General features: G+C 37.5%; 1 protein-coding gene across 2 annotated transcripts in view; it reads left to right on the forward strand.

Moving 5' to 3' along the window:
• Positions 1 to 19,938, forward strand: part of LOC146002796 (uncharacterized) — a 50,283-nt gene that overhangs the window by 15,193 nt on the left and 15,152 nt on the right. The window lies entirely within an intron of this gene.

Here is a 19,938-nt window from a genome sequence, read left to right on the forward strand (position 1 = left end):
GCATCTTGGCTTAGTTTTAAGTGCTGTGTTCAAAATAAAAATATAGTGGCTGGTAGCTATATCCAAGCCCTATTATAATTTTTGTTTCTGCATTCTGTCACTAATTTTGATCCTAGAATAATTATATTTATGGGGGTGACTCTGCATGGCCCCCAGAGCAACATACTGAAATTTTGAAAAAATCGATTATTTTATTTTTGCAATTTTCACTAGTTTTGATCCTAGGCCAGTTATATTCCTGGGGGTGACTCTGCATGTTCGCCAGAGCAACATACTCAAATTTTGAAAAAATCGATAATTTTTTGAATTTTGATTATTTCTGGAACCATGAATCCTAGAGACATGGGGTTTGTTGCTTTGGCCTGGGCATGGCAAGATGCAACTTTTTGATCTCTATAATTTTTCAAAAATCTCTTGTTGTTCTCTAGATCTTGAATAACTTGCCTATTTTTCAAGATAGGTACATGGGGGTTGCATATTTGAAGTTTAGAAATTTTGTTAAAAAATCGATAATTTTTTGGATTTTGATTATCTCTGGAACCATTAATCCTAGAGACATGGGGTTTGTTGCTTTGGCCTGGGCATGGTAAGATGCAACTTTTTGATCTCTATAATTTTTCAAAAATCTCTTGTTGTTCTCTAGATCTTGAATAACTTGCCTATTTTTCAAGATAGGTGCATGGGGGTTGCATATTTGAAATCTAGAGGCTGTTTAGAAGTTTTGTTAAAAAATCGATAATTTTTTGAATTTGAGATTTTTCAAAAACTATCCGTACTGGAGACTTGAAATTTTGTAGGCATATTCTAGGCATAATTCTCTACATTTTTTGTCTCTATAATTTTCCTGATATATGCAATATTTAAGCTGTAAATGCCTAATTTTTATAAATAGAATTTTCTGAAAAATGCAATATTAACAAAATTGTTAATATTTTGAAATATAAACATGCTAGGGCACTATAGCAGTCACTATACTTAAGATATCAAAAAATATCAAGAGGGGCATATTTTTGACAAGTTTATGGACAACAATCTCACAGAAGTGCCTTTTATAAGTGTAGGCAAATCAATCTGAGGAGGGTCATACTTTCACAGGAAATTCTCGAGGGCATTTTTACAAAAATCTTGGATTAGACAGGGTTCCACACTTGAGCAAAAAGCTCATATGGGCATGTTGAGCTAGTTTTAAGTGTAGGCAAATCTGCCTGAGGGGGGTTCATACTTTCTCGCCCTTATAATAGCACAAACCCCACTACTAATATGAATTTTTCATTTTTGTAATGTTGCTCGTATGTCCTTAGGATGAAGCAACCAAAGCTGATAATGAAGACATGCATTTCTTAAACTGAGTTTGCCATAGCTTCAGTCGACTTGATTCTTGCAAAGCGTACTCTCATTTATGTGGTGAGCACTCTAGCATGTTACTGAAATGTTAGTGTCACCAGGTAAACTATGTTACCCATTGGGCAAATCCCAGTGCATGTTTTTTTTAATAGTATTTGAACATCAAAATGTAACAATTAATCCTACTGTACATATTTAGAATGAAAGTACTAGTATAACAACAATAAAATGGAATTAACTCTTGAACATTTTCGTGCGATAATTTTTTACGATTTTCGACGTGGATTATCAAGACAAGAGTGCATCGATCAACTTACTTCCACATTTGGCGATGAAGCCCCATCCTTTGCCACTGTGAAACGCTGGTATAATGAATTTAATCGTGGCCGCCATTCGCTCCCCGACGAGATTCGCGAAGGTCGTCCAAAATCAGTTGTTGTTCAAGAAAACATTGATGCTGTGCAAAACCTAATACTGCAAGATCGTCATGTGACATACTGTGAGATTGAGGCAACCATAGGCATTAGTTCCACCAGCATATATAAAATATTACATGATCATTTAGCTGTGAGAAAGGTATGTTCTCGTTGGATCCCACACAACTTGACAAAAACTCAAAAAGACGCTCGCGTCAATTGGTGCAAACAAATGATCAATAAATACAATTGTGGTGCTTCAAAAGACGTATATAAGATTGTAACAGGTGACGAATCATGGATATATGCATATGAGCCGGAACGTAAACAGCAGTCGACTGTATGGGTGTTTCAAGATGAACCCAATCCAACAAAAGTTGTTCGCGCTCGAAGCACATCGAAACAAATGGTTGCCTGTTTTTTTCGGGAAAACTGGTCATGTGGCAACTGTGCCTTTAGAGGAACGTAGAACTGTCAACTCTGAATGGTACACAACAATTTGTTTGCCAGAGGTCTTCGGTCAAATACGGAAAACAAACAAACGCCGTCGGATCATTCTTCATCAAGACAATGCCAGCTGTCACACATCTCGTCTAACAAGCGACTTTATGAACAGTCAAAAAATCGAATTGATGGGTCATCCACCGTACAGTCCTGATTTGGCACCCAATGACTTCTTCTTGTTGCCGAAGCCGAATGTCAAGAATAAATTGTGTAGACAACGATTTTCGTCGGCGGAAGACGCCGTTGATGCGTTCAAAAACCATATTATGGAGGTATCTCAAGAAGATTGGAAAAACTGCTTTGACAAATGGTTCGAACGAATGCAAAAGTGTATTGACCATAAAGGAGAATACTTCGAAAAACAATAAAGCAGTTTTCAATGCCAAATTCCTGTTTTTTCATTGTTAGGCTCAAAATATAAATAGTGACCCTCGTAATGCTGACACCAACGGAATATGGTGCAATGTGCGAGACACTGCTCTCCGTAAACGTCCTTCATCCTGTGATAAATTTGTGAAGCATGCTCTCCTTCTGTGCAAAGAAATTGGATTACAGCTCTATGCGCTGATCTGGAGGAATCCATAATGCACCCATCCACGCAAAACAACTCTCGCCAACTGAGGAAACAGCAGGCAAAGCCGTTCACTACACCTGCAAACTGGGACAAACATCGTGCCATCTATTGGCAAACATATTTACCTTCTTCGATTAGATACAACACCACTACAGCAAAGGTATCCTTTTCATTTGGGCATACCATATAGATAAATTGTGGAAATGATCACACTCTTAAGTGTTTTTTTTTTTTTTACAGAAAGGTTTCTCCGAACTGCAAATTTATTCTCACAGTTGTTTGCAGTACTGTAAGCACCTTTTCATTCTCTTGTATAACTTCTAATAAAAAAAGTCACACAATGGGGACCATGATTTTCAGTAGCTAATTATTCTCAAAAGAAAACAAAATGTGCAACTACATTCATGAGGTGTTGAGACTAGCAGAACAAGTTATTTTCACCATTTTTTTTTATTAAGTACAGATGCATTAACACAAATTAAAAATGATTATTATTATTGGTACCAGTTTCATAAATCAGAGACACATTAAAATCGGATATTTTGTGTTTTGCATGGTTCGTACTTACCAATTGTGTATTGTGGAACATAGTTCAAGGTGCCATTATGCTTTTTACACGAAAAAAGAAACCAACAAGAAACAAACAAACAATTGTTCACATAGTCTAATTTCTTTGACTCCTTTTCTCTCTTCCATAACACAGAATATGGTGGGCAAATCTTGACTACCATAGTGGGCATGCAGTGTTTCCAGCATCCTTCACCAAAAATTACCTACTATCGTGTTCATCACTTGTGCAAATTGTACATTATGCACGGGCAGCTGACGGATACCCTGGGTAGCTGACTGATAGCCCCACGAACCATACAAGGATAGCCCTACGAACCATACACGGATAGCACCATGAACCATACACGGATAGCCCCACAAACCATTCACGGATAGCCCTACGGACCACTTCCGATAAGGTTAGGTTAGATTTGGTTACGTTACGCAAGCATAGTAAAAAAAAAAGGCTTGAAACACTAACAGGGGCTTACGTCATGAAACGTATGCAGCATCCGGTTTGGGCAAGCAAATGAAAGCATAGGCAATTGTGTGTCAGTGAAATGTTTCTCTTGAAAAATACATGATTTCCCGGTCAAATATATTCCACGATGAAAGAAAATACCTTGGCGAACGTTGTAAACCTTGGGGAAACTCATTTCCGTAAGTAGTTTCGTGTGTAGAATTGAAGAAATGTGTCTCCGATGTATGAAACTGTTACCATTATTACCACTTTTTAGAGAGAGCAGTTATATCACATGGTATAGAAATGTATAGATGATTTATTTTTTGAGACAGAGACATGGAACCTAACAAAATCAAATGAAATCAAAATCTTACAAGAGAATGTGAATGTTATATTAAATAAAATTACCACACTGTGAGGAATCTTGAATTTAGGTGAATATCACAAAAATGAGGTTGACCACTTGGTGAAAGTAGTAACTCAAAATATGCTGTTTTCAATACAAAGTTGCATTTACCTCAAGTGATCCTTAAGCATTATATGTACATAAAAAAAAAAGCATTGAAAGTACTAATGCCTCCTTAAGCATACACTGTTAATGTTTATTCATTTTAAGTAGTTTAGGTACATTAGGTTTAATTATCTTATTTCGTCGTGTGTGTATAATTATAAAAGTAAGAAAACCAAACCTGACCCCCGTAATCTACTCAAGCAAGCAAACACGAGAGGGAATGAAAATTAATTGCTTGTAGAAAACATAACATCGCAGATTAACTTATACACATGGAACTTGGCCCTTACAAAACGACGATACTGAACAGTTCATAATATTATTATCTTTAAACAACAAATGGTTCACAATTAATTACAAAGTTCGTTTTCGATACTGAAAACAAGTCTGTACTGATATATGAAATGAACGGAATTCGGTTGGCAGTATTTTTCTTTTCAAAAATGCTGTGATTTGATGCAGTGATTTCATACAATGTTATGATAATTACGTTCACATTAACTACGTTAGGCAAAACTTACCATCAGTATCTTACAAGTACTTAACAAGTATCAGACGACACAATTTCAAAATTTATGGTAACAGATCGGCCGACGGCCGGATGAAGCTACTTATCCAAATTAGAAACTAAACATTGGGTGATTGAAGAATGTATAGTATACTTATAAGATAACCAAAAAAGTTCTTGCCGTTCCAGAGCAGTGTTAAACAAAGAACAATATAGTGGACGGTACGTACCTTTAGGTTTTGAAGTAATCTCCATCAGCATCCAACACTTTGTGCCAATGTTCCTGCAGCTGCACAATACCCTGGTGATAAAACTCAGCGGACTTGGATGCAAAGAAGTCCGTGAGTGCGTTCCGCAGGTCTCCCTCATTTGCGAGGGATCTCCCACGGAGGTCGTTGTCAAGGGAATAAAACAGGTGGTGCTGTTGGTGCAAGGTCCGGTGAATATGGTGGATGGCACAGGGTCTCCCAGCCAATTTGCTGAAGGGTCTCCCGGGTCCTCTTTGCCACATGTGGCTTGGCATTGTCATGCAGGAACACCACACCCTTGCGATTCACCAATGCTGGCTCCTTCTGCCGCAATGCACGGTGCACCCTTTGGAACTGCTGAGAGTAGAGGTCTGCAGTGATGGTCTGGCTAGGTGGAAGGAGCTCGTAATGCACCACTTGCCGACAATTCCACCATACAGAGAGCATATCCTTTCGTGGGTGCAGAGGTGGTCTTGAGGTGTGAGGAACAGGGTCACGTGGCGACATCCAATGTCTGGTACTCTTGGGAGTGTCATAGAAGACCCACTTTTCGTCACCAGTGAGCAAGCGATCAAATATGGGTGTGTTCAGGTGCCGAGTGAGCAAGGACAAACAGGCTGTCACTCGTTGTGCCTTGTTGGCTGCCGACAATGTGTGGGGTACCCACTTGCTTAACTTGTATGACTTCCGTATCCCATGCAGGTGCAGTCTGACTGTTTCAAGGGAAACATGGAACCTTTCTGCAAGTTCATCACACGTTAAGACCACTGTCCTCCTCGATGGCTGCTTTCAGGTCCTCGTCATCCAACACATGTGGTCGTCCACTGTGAGGTTCTTCCGAAAGGATCACATCTCCCAAACGGAATTTCTTGAACCAATGCCTGTCAGTGCGTTCGTTCACGGCATTCTCCCCAAATGCCTGGCAAATGCGGCGACTTGATACGGCAGCTGACAGGCCCACTTTAAAGTCATACAACAAACACACACGAACAAGCTGCTTCGATACCTCCATTTCTCTTCGACACTGGACGAGCTATGACTGCTGTGTGTGCGCAACATGCCTGTATTACTGACAGTTGATGGTCAGACTAACTCCCGATTGCTTGGCAGGCACGTGCGTCATTTTGTTTCCTCTCTGTGAGCGGGACGTCAAAAACGGCAAGAACGTTTTTGGTTATCTTGTACATTTCTGTTACTATTATTAAATATTATATGTATTTTACTCCCATTCTCGAAATACATTTTACTAAAATAGAAAATTCATGAATATCGACACGGATTTGACTTCAGCCAGTTCGTGAGGCAGCGTCGAAAAACAGACTAACTACGGTCAACCAATCTCCCATTAGACTGAAACAGCCCTGGTTCGTACTTACCAATTGTGTATTGTGGAACATAGTTCAAGGTGCCATTATGCTTTTTACATGAAAACTAACACAATTTTTCACATAGAGAGTAGTTTTTGTTATTCCTTTTTTCCCTTCCGTAACACACAATATAGCGGGCAGAGGTTGCCTAGCATTGTACATATGCAGTGTTTCCAACCTTCTTCACCGAAAAATACCTACTATCATGTTCGTCACGTGTGCAAATTGTACATTATGCATGGGTAGCTGACGGATAGCCCCACGAACCATTTCCAATAAGGTTAGGTTTGGTTAAGCAATCATAGTTAAAAAAAAAAAGGGTTGGAAACACTGACTGGGGGTTATGTCATCAAACGTAAGTAGCATCCGGTTCACGTATCGAAAACAATGGCACTTGTGCATCGGTGAGATATTTCTCTTGAAAAATACATGATTTCCCGGTCAAATAGGTTCCACGATGAAATAAAATACCTCGACGAATGTTGGAAACCTTAGAGAAACTCATTTCTGTAAGTAGTTTCTTCTGTAAAAATGAAGAAATGTGTCTCCTATATAATGAACTGTTATTGCAAATTTAACCCTAGAAAGCTAAGGTTTCATCCAATTGACGATGTGTAAATACAAAAAAATATTCCCGACCCTTTCGTATCACATGATACGCTTAACACTCTCAGTACCTCCAATTTGTCTTGAAATGTGGAGGGAGTGATACTGTGGGTTGAATTGCTGTCCAGTTGACAAATTATTTGATATTTTTTTTATCTGCGTAGTCGTTCTAACAAAGCATTAGCTTTAACGTAAGAAATTTTGCCACATCTATTTTTTGTTTCAACAAGGAAGAAACAATTGTGTTATGTAAAACAAAACTATAAAATGTAGTTTTGCTGCTTTAGACAACTCATGGCACAGTATTCATCTATCAAACTTCCTAATAACCTGCAATGACCATGAAAGGAAAGGAGGATGACAAAAATGTTTTTCAGACTTTGTTCCAAAGCAATAATTGTAGAATACCAAACAAATTGCTGTTTCAAATGTAACTATGAATGTTAAATCATGTCAAAACTTTTTGTCTGTTACTAATACTATCAGAAACAAATTATGTTGTTAGCCAATTTTAATTGCCAACAAAACTCTTCCTATTAATCAAAAGAATATGGTCATCAAAATGACTATGCCTTAGCTTTACCATTACTGATTTTCCACATTAGCTTTCTAGGGTTAAACACCAGAACAAGAATGTTTACCATAGCCTGTGGAAAAGGAACTGCAGTAACTACGAGCGACTAGTATAGCAGCTTGTATATGTATGCTAACTCTTAACATCACCAAACATGACCTGCCTAACCTACTTGGGTATAGATCAAATAGTAGGAATAATCATGTAAAGAGGTTATTCAAGTTAAATCGTTTCTTTAAGCAGTTTGATGCATGCATGAGCAAGTTGTGGAGGCAGGTTTAGTGGTGTTAGAATTATCTTCCAAGTTGTTATAGCTGCTTGTTACAAAACCATATACCAATCCATAAAGTGATTTACTAAACTTCCTTGCGTTGTGTTCTAGAGTGCATTATTTCATTACATTTTGTGTTTCTATTGTAAAATATTGAAACAAAAAATCTTATTGCTCATTGTTTATCACGAGGGAAACATTGATTGGTCCAACCTTGGCTTGCTCAGCGCATGCTCATGACACAGTGATCTAGCTTTAGGGCTGTGTTCAGCTTTCCAAGCAACTCTGGGGACAACACCTGTGGATTACCCTGTTTATCAGTTTACCCTGATATGTTCTCAGATTTCTGTGCAAAGTTTTGGGCTGACCATCATTACAAATCCATGTAAACAAATGAAAGACTGGTCTGTCTTATATCTAGAAATTATGAGGTATATTCTCTTTTGTTGCTTCATGCCACCAAACAAAAGAGAGAGAATTCCATATTATTTACATTGAGAATGGTCACTATCTCCAAAATTACAAAGTGCCTTCGTTCTGTTGTCATTACTTTGAAAAGCACATAAATTGAACTTGTATAATTTTAATGTGCTTTCTACAACATGTGAAACATTGTTGGCACAGGTTTGTAGTGGACATATATTACAACTAGTTAAAAAAAATTACATGATGTAGCAGCAAAGAGACAAATATTGGCCAATCCCAATGGACACATAATTACATAGTGGTTCAGATACAATTTTAACCCTAGTCTACCAAGAGGGGGAGGGCTTGCAGGCCCACCACATCTATTTTTTTTAGATTTTTCAACTCTTTGAAATTAAATTACATTGTTCTCTGAATGTTTCCAATATTTCAGTATTACTTTTGCTCATGCACTTGGTGGGCTTTTCAGGTGCCATATTTGAATGCATCTCATGTCAGTGACAGTCTACAATTGGTTGCTAATGATGGTAATTTTTATATTTAATAAACAACTGCACTTCTACAAACAATAAAGCATTAATGAAAAATATTATGGATTTTGTGAGTTTTAGTGAATGATGAAATATATGTGACACACTCATGCAGTAATTTGTTATTTTTATTAATTATAGTAATTTTTGTAATTATTATAATTAATAAATAACTGCACATATATAATCAGCAAAATAAGCAGTGATTCAATAATAAAATGGTTTCTTGAATTTTAATGATAGAAAAAGTGGGCCTGTGAGACCGCCCCTCCTGGGTATATAATTTTGTTGTACGGCACAGGTAAGCTAGGGTTAAAACTAAATGTGTAGTCCTGGTGAGTACATCTGACCATGAAATGGACTTAAAACAACTTGTATGTTGTGTCTCAATTTAAATGTTTATGTCAGTCATAAGATATGAAACAAATGTTAATATCAAAATATTCGATGTTTCGGAACAATTAAAAATCTTTACTGTTCACAACACATTTGCAAAAGTGTACGTATTACGTGAATCTGTGTATATCTGTTGCATGGAGCTTTGAGATGGAAGTGACACGTGGCTCTTGGAAATGCAACCTTTCGAACTGAATCAACATAAGCTGCAAGTGTCACTTGTCACTTGGCCTGTACTGTTTTCTCAGGGAACTTTCAGATCGAAGCAAAAAGTGACATATGTCTTGTGGAAGCAGACCCTCAGTAATCCATTCAACCTTTTGAATTAAAGTGTGACAATGAGCTACACGTCACTTGCATGCTGCTCGGACTACACTGTTTTCTCAATGGCTTGCATCGTGCCGTTTCGTTCTGTTGTTCTGGACTTGCATGATGAATGTTTTGCTTTATAATGAAGGAGACTGTGTCGCTTGTCATTTGTGACTTCAGTCTGAAAGCTCCTTCAATGGTTTACATCATGTTACCTCGGTCTTGTTTGTGCATGCGTGGTGGATGCTTGTTTACAGACTGAAGGGGCCCATGACACTTGTAACTTCAATGTGACACATCCCCACTGTCATGTGTTGATTTAATCTGAATGTTCTCTATACTTAACAAGATAGTTAGCTTCTTTATCAGACATTAAGATTTAATTTAGCCTGTAAATCACAGAGAACAAATTGCAAGTACAGTTGTTGGAAAAAGGCTGGCTTTTTGACAAAAGGTTCCTTTTTAAAAATTTGTACGTTTACTCACTAAATATATTCACAGTATAAAAAGTATAAAAAACTTGCGTCAGTGAGTATAATGGTCATAAAACTCCTTGCAGACGACATTTCGCGAACCTACGCTTCACTTCTTCAGGTATTTCTTTTCAGTATATAAAATACTTCGTCATATATGTAAATATAAATCCAGGATTAGGTAAAAAAAAAAAAAAAAAGGGGTATTGGGATATAGAATTTAAAATTACATGACGTTAAAAGTGTCATGTAGGCTAAAAGAAAATTCTAAAAGAACGGTGTACCCATACTACCATAAAAAATGAATGACTACTGTTAGTAGTCATATGGTAGTATGCTGGTTGCTGCTGGTTGAACAAAGGCTGCCCACTGTGTGTGGCAATAATGCACACTTCATCCTAGCAACAAGAAGAAAACTCAAGAGCTGGTTTCCAAGAAAAACAATTCTGTTTGTTGTTTTCAATTCGCAGAATATGAAAAGATGAGACATGGAAATTTGATTTTTATTCCATGCTCATCATTTGGATATGCTTTGCATCGCTATTGGGCTGTCCATCACCGAGATTGCAACACTGCTATTAAACATTAATTGTCGCTGTTTCACAAATGATAGCAACATTATATCTGGCTGAGATATTTCCACATAAACAAGCTTCAATCACAAGAAATTTCATATTTTTACGACTGGTTTACTACAAGCTACGCACAATTGAATGAGACTTGCATAAAAAAACACACACAAAAAACTACACTTTACGAATATTTTTGTCTGAATAAAGAAGAGACAGAGTTAAAATTACCTTGTGTTGCTTTTGTCTAAAAGTAGAGCCTTCTGGCTTTCCAATTATCTATATTTGGCTTCTTTCCTCCCATGGAGTACAATTTTACAAGCACATAAGCAGATGGCTCAATATTTTTGTCACAGATAGTAGTTGTGAAGGTTGGTTGTGTGTCTATGAATCAAAACATTAAGGAAGGTTTTTTGTGATTTTTTTCTCATTTGATTGATACTGAACTGAATGAATACCTCTTAAGAAATATTGAACTGTTTACTACATTGAAGGCAAAAATTGTAAGAAATGAATGGAAGGCAATACAAATTACAACAAATCAGATTAATTTGTAAATGTTAGGCTTGAATAAGAAACTGAACATTTGATGATTCAAGAAGAGATTTGACTTTGAAGAGGAATGACTGGTTTAAGACAATATTTTTACAACCTTAGTGACAATGAAGTTCGACCAGTCACAAATATAGGAGTGCGTTGTGAAAGAAGGAGAACACATGCATATGCTGAACATATTTTATTCAGGCTACATGGAACAAAGGAAAACATAAATTTCCGCTGCAACGCAGCAATGTATGGTGTCCACACAAAATAAAACATTTTCGTCCATCTACACGTGACATTGAAGTTCGACCACTGTTAGAGGGGATCCTGTTTACCATGGTGTGACGCCGCCCGTCGGCGAATAACTGTGGCAATGCGTCGGGGCATGTTGCAGACAAGTCGTTCAAGGTATTCCACATCGATGTGGTGCCATTCCTCCTGCAGGCAGGCGATAAGAGCAGCCACTGTCGTGGGTCCCCTGTGTTGCACACGTCGCTTAAGAACACGCCGCACATTCTCAATGAGCGAGAGGTCAGGACTCGATGGTGGCCATGGCAGAGTTCGCACGTGATGGCGAGTCAACCATTCTCTTGTCAGCCGCGCTGTATGAGGCCTGGCATTGTCGTGTTGAAAGATGAGACGCCACCTGTGGAACAGGTGCCTTCGCACTGTGGGAAGATGCCACTCCAGTATGCGTGTATAGGCGTGTGCATTCACAATGCTCTCACAGACGTGTAGTGGGCCAACCCCAGATGCCGTCATGCATCCCCATACCATCACTGACGCAGGTTTCTGTACTCGACGTGCATAACATTTTGCTTCATTCTGTTCCTCCTTCCGACAAATGACTGTTTTCCGTATTTTCCCATCCACAACATTGAAAATGGATTCGTCCGTCCACAAAACCCTGTTCCACAGCCGAAATGTCCATCCCCGGTACATTCGTGCCCACCGTAGTCGATTGCCTTTGTTCAACATGGAAAGGAAGGGTTTACGTTTCGCCTTGTACACTCGGTAACCGCATCGCTGTATGTAACGGCGAATGGTTCTGGTTGACACTTCAATGTGAAAGCGTTCTCGAGTCCACAGTCGTAATTGGGCCACAGAAACATGATTGTTGGTCTGGATATAGCGCCTAAATATCCGTAGGTCACGCACGCTCAGCAGGCGTTTTTGACCGGGGGCCTTACCTGGCGATGTAGTACCCGTATTTTGGTGGTGTTTGATGATGCAGTGGACGGTTGACTTGGGTAAGTTCAGTTGGCGCCCTATTTCCCGTTTGCTGAGTCCATCCCGTTGCAACTCCACCACTCTTCTCCTCACGGTGTTGTCAATAGGTTTGCCCCTGGCCATGGTGATGATGCACTGCTGTTCCTCGGTGCACAGCACGAGCTTATATATGGCGGACTCCCTTATCGTGTCCGTGACGACATGCTTCCGTCGAATGCGCCACTATCTGGAATTTTCCGTATGGGTCTGGTGCCTGGTCGAAGTTCAATGTCACGCGTGTAGTTCCCCGTTTTCGTTCTTTACGTGACCTTGGGTGCAACATGCTGGGATCACGATTCTTGCCTGCTCACACGCCTCCCCTTACACACATGCGTCACTTCTGTGAGTCACCCATTCCACCACCTATGCCTCTGTGCATTTAATCACGTATTCCTTTCTGGTCGAACTTCATTGTCACCAAGGTTGTACGTGCATGTTTTGATGAACCAGGGGTCGTGACTTGATCAATTTAGAGTCAAATTGGTTTGAGCTGATAACATACGGCCTGATTGAAAAGGTCTTGAGTGTTAAAGCAAATTAAAGATTTAGCGGGAAAACTAATAGTAAAGTTATTTTAAGTGGGATTTTGGACCTTGCAGGTATTGCAATTTTGTAAATTGATAATTCAATGATCTCATGAGAAAATGAACTCTAAATAAGGTAAAAGTACTCTTAAGAGCGCATGTTGTCCATGCAAGGCAAATCGAATGTACAAGTGTATATGACAGTTAAATGAAATTTAAAGCATTTTATAATAATAAACAAATTTTGACTTCTTTATGACCCATTACGTTGATTTTGGTCAACAGTACTGTTTTTGTAGTTTCTACAGAAATTGTGACATATTGGTTCCTTATTGGCAAACTTGTGAACTAAATTGTTACCTCGATTCTTGTAGTCAAAGTGTATTCTGTTGATGCTATTGTTGTGAATATTTCATTACATTTTATTGAATACTGAAAAAATCTTACCTTTAAGTTCACTGATTATCAATTATTGTTAATTGCATGACTAGAACCAATAAAATATGTCAAATTTTAAACAATTCCTTTCTAATTTAAACTTAAGCAATTAATGATTTCAAGTTAAATGATAATGTGGTTGATTTCAGCAAATCGTTTAAACTTGCTGGTTTCCAACCTGGAGTGTCTTAAGTATGTCAAGCTTTAATATTATTATTATTTAGTGTTTTGAACAAGTGCCAGATGGGGGGAAAGGTGAAAAGGAGTGAAGTGTATATCTGCTAGGAGTATTAGGAAGTAGTTTGAACAGTGTTTTTTCAACCATGGGTTTTTCTAACATCAATTATACTGGGCTGCAAGGCAAAGTTCCCCATGCATATAGCATTGTGCCACTGGGCTGCAAGAGGTTCCTAAATGTTTCCTTGTAGTTTGCACGTCAGTTTTCATTAACATAATGTTGTAGTGGAAATATAGTGATTCATTGGAACTTTTTGGTGTTCAAAATCCAACATACTCATGAGAATCAGCAATTATGAAATCAGTTTAATAGTGTTGGCCTGAGAGAAGAACATTATTTCAGTTGATCCAGTGGTTGACAACTAATTTTATATTTAATAAACATGGTCCCAAGCCAACTCCATCTCTTTGTGATAATGTATTAATATTTAATTTGTAGGGTATATTCATTAATTAATGTATTGAAGGTTGAGAACCATAGTTTTGGAATGCTTAAAATGATTGTGGATGTACTGTAGAAGCTGGGAGAAACTAATTAGCACTATTAACAGGTTCATTATGTATTATAATCTGGATAAATTTATGATTTAAAAAGTTTTTCTTTAGCATTGTCACTTCTCAGGAGGCAACAATTCTTTTTTTATGATTGTCTCATGTGTGGAGTACTACTGGTTTTGTAGGTGAAGCTTAAATGCAGTTTCATGCTAGAGTCCAAATATGACATGGTCAGGTGTTGGAAGCATTTAGGAATATTATTTTAGTAGTAAGAGCCCTAAACCTGACCTGCCTAACCTAAGAACAAACATATAGTACGTGGAGGGTGATTGCTCAATTTTAGGCATCGAGTAAGAGATATCAGATGTTTCAGTTTCCAGGAGATAAGAAATGAGGGAGGTTGATCACAATTTATTAATAGGCTAATTGGCGAGTTATAACTGATCCACCCATAGAGCAATAAAATGTCATCTCGGAGAACTGAATTATTACATTAGTTTGTCAGTGTGTTTGTAATTGTAGTAAAATATTTAAAATTATAATCCTTATTGGTTTTATTGAAATAAAATGAAACTGAAATATTTGTTCGTAGTCTGTGATATTATTTTGCATGTATAAATTGGTTGCAATTGTGGAAACATTTCGGCAAGAAACATTCTGTAGATAGTTCTAGTTTCGTTTCCCGGAGATGGCAAAATTTTTTTAGAAACTACCTTTTTAATATGTGCATTATTTCTTTCTGAGCAAGAAACGTTTAGGGCAAACAACAATTGTTTCTGAGTCCCGGGTTCGATTCCCGGTGGAGGCACATAGTGGTTCAGATCCCACTTTCAACAGTAGGTCCAGTACCGATTAGCCATACTGTGCATAAAGTGGACTTTAAACACTAACTCAATCAATCAATGTTTGAGTTATTCTTGATCTTTTGGCTGTTTTATTAACCTTTATAATGGAGAACAACAGTTCACCAAGGAAGTGCTGCCCAAATCACCAAAATTGCAGCAGCAAAAATGACTTATCTGAGAATGCTGCTGTGGGAGATATGAGAAAAATATAGGAACACACACTTCATTATATTTTTATTTCAGTTCGAGTTACATTGTAATTCAATAAGTTCCATTTGAAGGTCAAGACTTACAGCATTAATAAAAGGAGCAGAGCAGTGAAAAAGAAAATTGCCCTTCACACTCTTTGAAGTCTTGATACCTCTTTTGATATTCATCAAGTTGTATTTTTACTTTGGGGAAGTATTGTCTTAAATCAGGTTCACAGATTAACCGCTGACATTCCTGACAAGTTGAGAAATGACTGAAATTATGAATTATATATATATATATATATATATTACCAGTGATCAGAACGCTACATTTTAAAAGTAGCTTCGTACAGCTACAGCTACTCTTCCAAAATGTAGCTTCGCTACAGCTACAGCTACATTTACCAAAAAGTAGCTCGCTATGCTACTCCTGATTGCTACTTTTTGCGCTACTTCTGCATAAAAAAATAAAAACAACCATATGGGTATTAAAAATCTCCTACTACTGGTAAATAGATTCTGTTATTTTTTTATCATGATTCCAGTCATTCAATAATTTTGATAGCAGTGTTACTTCAGTTACTTATTTTTACTATAGTTTTGAGAATACCATACCTATGCAAGTGGCATATCAATTCATATTTGATGTATGAATATTGCAATTAGAGTGTTACCCAAATTAATGATTACAACTATACGCAAATCAAATTTGGTAGGATTACGTGTTTACGTATGTTCACATCAACATATTTTTCTTGAGAATAAATATTTCATTTTTTATAGACTGATATGAAGACAGCATTTTGAATGAAAAGTACCTGAAGCCCTTTGACTACAAAAGGGCCTCAGATTCGATTCCCAGGGGAGGCACATAGTGGTTAGGATCCAGTCTCGATCAGCTTATCTATGCATAAAATGGACTCAAAACAAAAACTAGGAAAGATGCCAAGTTGGGAGGATGGGATCCTCCTGCTCCTCCATTCCCCTCACTGCTCATCATTCTTCCTCGTTCTCACAATTAGCCGAAAGAGGTAGAAAGTGACTATAGATAAGAGAATAATTAAATAAACCATTCATCCTCATTGTCATGATTGACAGAAGTGGAAGAATATATGAGGAGGTAAACAGAAGAGGACAAATGGGTGGTGGACTATATCAAAGCATTCAAAGATTAATATGGAACAGGGATGTACCTATGAAATGCAAGAAGGTAATATATAACACATACTATGTGCCAATAATTGCGTATGGAGCAGAGACTTGGACAATGACAGAGAGAGACAAAAAAAAGATGCAGGCAGTGGAGATTAAATTTTTAAGGAGTATTTTGAGGAAGACTAGAAGGGATAGAATAAGGAATGAGGAGATCCGACAGACAGTGAGTGTGGTGAAGCGTCAAGACAGGATAGATCAGGCACAGATGAGATGGTTCGGACACATGAAGAGGATGGATGCAGAAAGACTACCAGTAAGAGCTTACCATATACAAGGAATGGGAATAAGGCAAAAGGGGAGACCAAGATGTTGGTGGAAAGAGCAGATAGCAGAGAGTGTTAGGAGAAGAGGACAAGATTGTAACACCATTCAAAGAGAGGAGTGGTGGAAGACCTGAAAAAATGGAGAGGCTTGACTTATATGTTGACCCAGCCAGAGGCAGGAAATGGCAAGGGGTGATGATGATGTCATGATTAGCAAAAGTTACAGAAAAGGGACGCAAAAGTAGGAGAAATACATAAATTTGAAAACTATGTATACGTATTAACTAAAGAAAATTGTCGTTTCTGTAGGAAAGTCAATAACTCGTACATACTTTTTGCAATATGATAAAATTATTGAGGAAACTGTCGTGTAAACCTGACTGTTCTAAACGTATTGTAATTTTAAAATTTTAGAACAAATACTATCGCGAAAATAATTGTAATTCCAGAAATTCTATGATTCTTGTAACAATAATTTCCTGCTGGTGAGATCCTATATACTGACGACGATCAATGCTGTCACCGTACTGAGCCATTTATTGCTGGCACTATTTCCTTGTCAGTGCAGTGGAAAATCCATCTCTCATTTTTGCACTGCAAGTTGTGTCTTACACAGCAATTAATGACATTTTGGTGTCTCTTACACCATGGATATCAACAGGATTTGTTCCGGGGGTGACACAAACGAGCCACTTTTTTCCAGTGGTGCAGCAAACGAGGCATGTTTCTCCCCAAAATAGCGATGCAGCTAAAAATACGTAGCTGTTAGCAGGAATATATTCATATATGTCAGTTAGTTATCTGGATATCTGAATTATTCAGCTACTAATTAATTAAATTACACAGATATCTATAATCTACAATCTAGATAATCTGTACCTCCATGTAATAAACTGTCTTTATGAACCTCCTGCAAAATTAAGGGTTATTGTCGATTTTTTCTGACGCTGTTGCCACATTCAAAATTCACCTCAAAATGCTGAGAAAAATGTAGCTGTAGCGAAATTTTCGTTTGCTACCGCTACAACTACAATTTTCAAAATGTAGCGTCGCTACAGCTACAGCTACAAATTTTGTAGCTAGCTACAGTAGCGACGCTACAAGTAGCTCGCTACTTCTGACCACTGTATATTACTAACTGAGATAAAGGAATAATGTACGTTGCGAAATGGCATCCATAAATATATTATGTTGTTTTATGCAGAGAAATCATGTCCAGCAGTTCTTCTGCCACATTGAAATGAGAATTGCATCCACTCTAATAAATACTGATAGTGAGATACCCCACAGACGTCTGTACTTTCATGTATTGCAAGCGAAAAAGCAACAAAACCAACAATTTTCGCATTCAATTTTTCGTTGATATCGCCTGCTATGTCATTAATCCTCTCATAAGCTGTATTTGTGATCTTTTTAAAGAAATGTTTTGCTTTTTGTTATTTAGCATAGCTTTTCTGTCACTTTTAGCTAATAGCGACGATGAGGATGAGTGATAATATCCTGAAATTGATGAAGGGACACACACAAAGAACACCCATGCCCAGGCTGGGATTTGAACCCGACCCCTGGTGTTGCAGGACTCTGTGTATTTTGTGAGAAGGAAATATTTCTGAATGAATTCACTTATCAGGGCACAAAATTTCCACCCTTTTCACTAATCACTTCACAATCACCCATTTGTCCTGAAAAAAATATACATTTGAGTTTTATGGCTATTTTCTTACTTTATTAGTACCAAAAGGCTTAGGAAGGAACATTGTCATGTGAAAATCTTCCTCCAGGAACTGACTCATTGGCAGCAGAAATTATGCATGCTTCCTTCCCCCAACCAGCAAGATATTCTTGTACTTCACAAAACTAAACTGTCAATAAACTTGCTTAGTGGACATCAGTGTAGGAAAAATAGGTCAATCTGGGGAAGTTTGGTCGAATCGGGGATAGCTACGTGTACAAATGTAAAAATAATATTGCATGCATGAATTGTATGTAGGGTCAAGACATTAAGATGTGCTTGGGGCCGCATGCAGCCTGCAGGCAACGAGTTTGACATGGCTGTTCTAGTAGATGTGTCAATAAATATCTTTTTCTTGCTTGTTTCTTTCTTTAGGTCAGTGCTGACAATGAGGATGTATGATGATTATTAGACAAAATTGTTGAAAAGACATACAAATAGAAAACAATATTCAGCCTGGAACTGAAACAAGAAGCTTTTGGTTGTTAATGTTACCATTACAACAATGTAGTCAATTTAACAAAAATAAGGAGAAGCAGTAATACAGTGAATCCTGTCAATAATTGAAATTGTTGAAACAACAACTATGAAAAGAGCACTTTAATGTGAATTATGTTATTGAATGAAGACTTTATCAAATTTTAATCTCGATCCCAAATATCATCAGGCAATTCAAAATATTCCTCATCTCTGCAACAATTCTTGATCCCTTTTCTAGGACTAAATTTCAAGGGTAGCAGCTCACTCAATTTCTGAAAAATAGAACTCCATACTGAGTTTATATTGGCATTATCATTATTTATTTTCATGCAGTGTTTTTCTGCAGTGAACAGCGCCTCCCACACATTTAAATGTATGGCATTTAAATGTATTTAACAAGAATAAATGTAACCTATTGTAGATTTGTGCATATTACTCACTATTAAAGGAAATAAATACGTTAAATAGTATTAATTAATTTAACTACTTACGTGAGTGAGTATGGAGTATTTTTAGGACTAGTGTAGGCCTCATAACTAGCCTGGGCTCATAATGGCCACTTGGGATCCTTTTTTAGTGATTTTAATGTAAAGTGTGGATTGTTTTTACGAAGTTTTTAACATGTTGAGATTTTTTAAGTTGGAATATGAGAGAGTTTTTGTAAGTGTTTTTAACCTTAACCGAATCCTCATTCAACACTTCTTTTACATGGCACTGTGCTCTGTGCCTAGAAACATCCACGAACCTGATGAAGGGGGCAGTTTGACCTCCAAAACATTGTCCTAAAAAGACTCCATACTCACTCACGTAAGTGGTTAAATTAAGTAATACTATTTGACGTATTTATTTCCAAGATTAAATGTCTAATGAAGGGAGCATGTGTTCTCCCAAAATGTTACATTGAGAATTGTGTTCATTTGCTTGCAAGAATTGTAAAGTACAAGAAAAATCTACAATACAAGCAATATGTACCCCAGATGCACTTGCAGTATTGTGGATTGTGTTAAAGATTGTATCAAGTAACTTTTACAATTTTGACAAAACTTTCATGATCATGTTTTCATTATT

Source organism: Lepisma saccharinum, chromosome 19 (genome assembly GCF_977018435.1).
Source record: "Lepisma saccharinum chromosome 19, izLepSacc3.1, whole genome shotgun sequence".
Lineage (NCBI taxonomy): Eukaryota > Metazoa > Arthropoda > Insecta > Zygentoma > Lepismatidae > Lepisma > Lepisma saccharinum.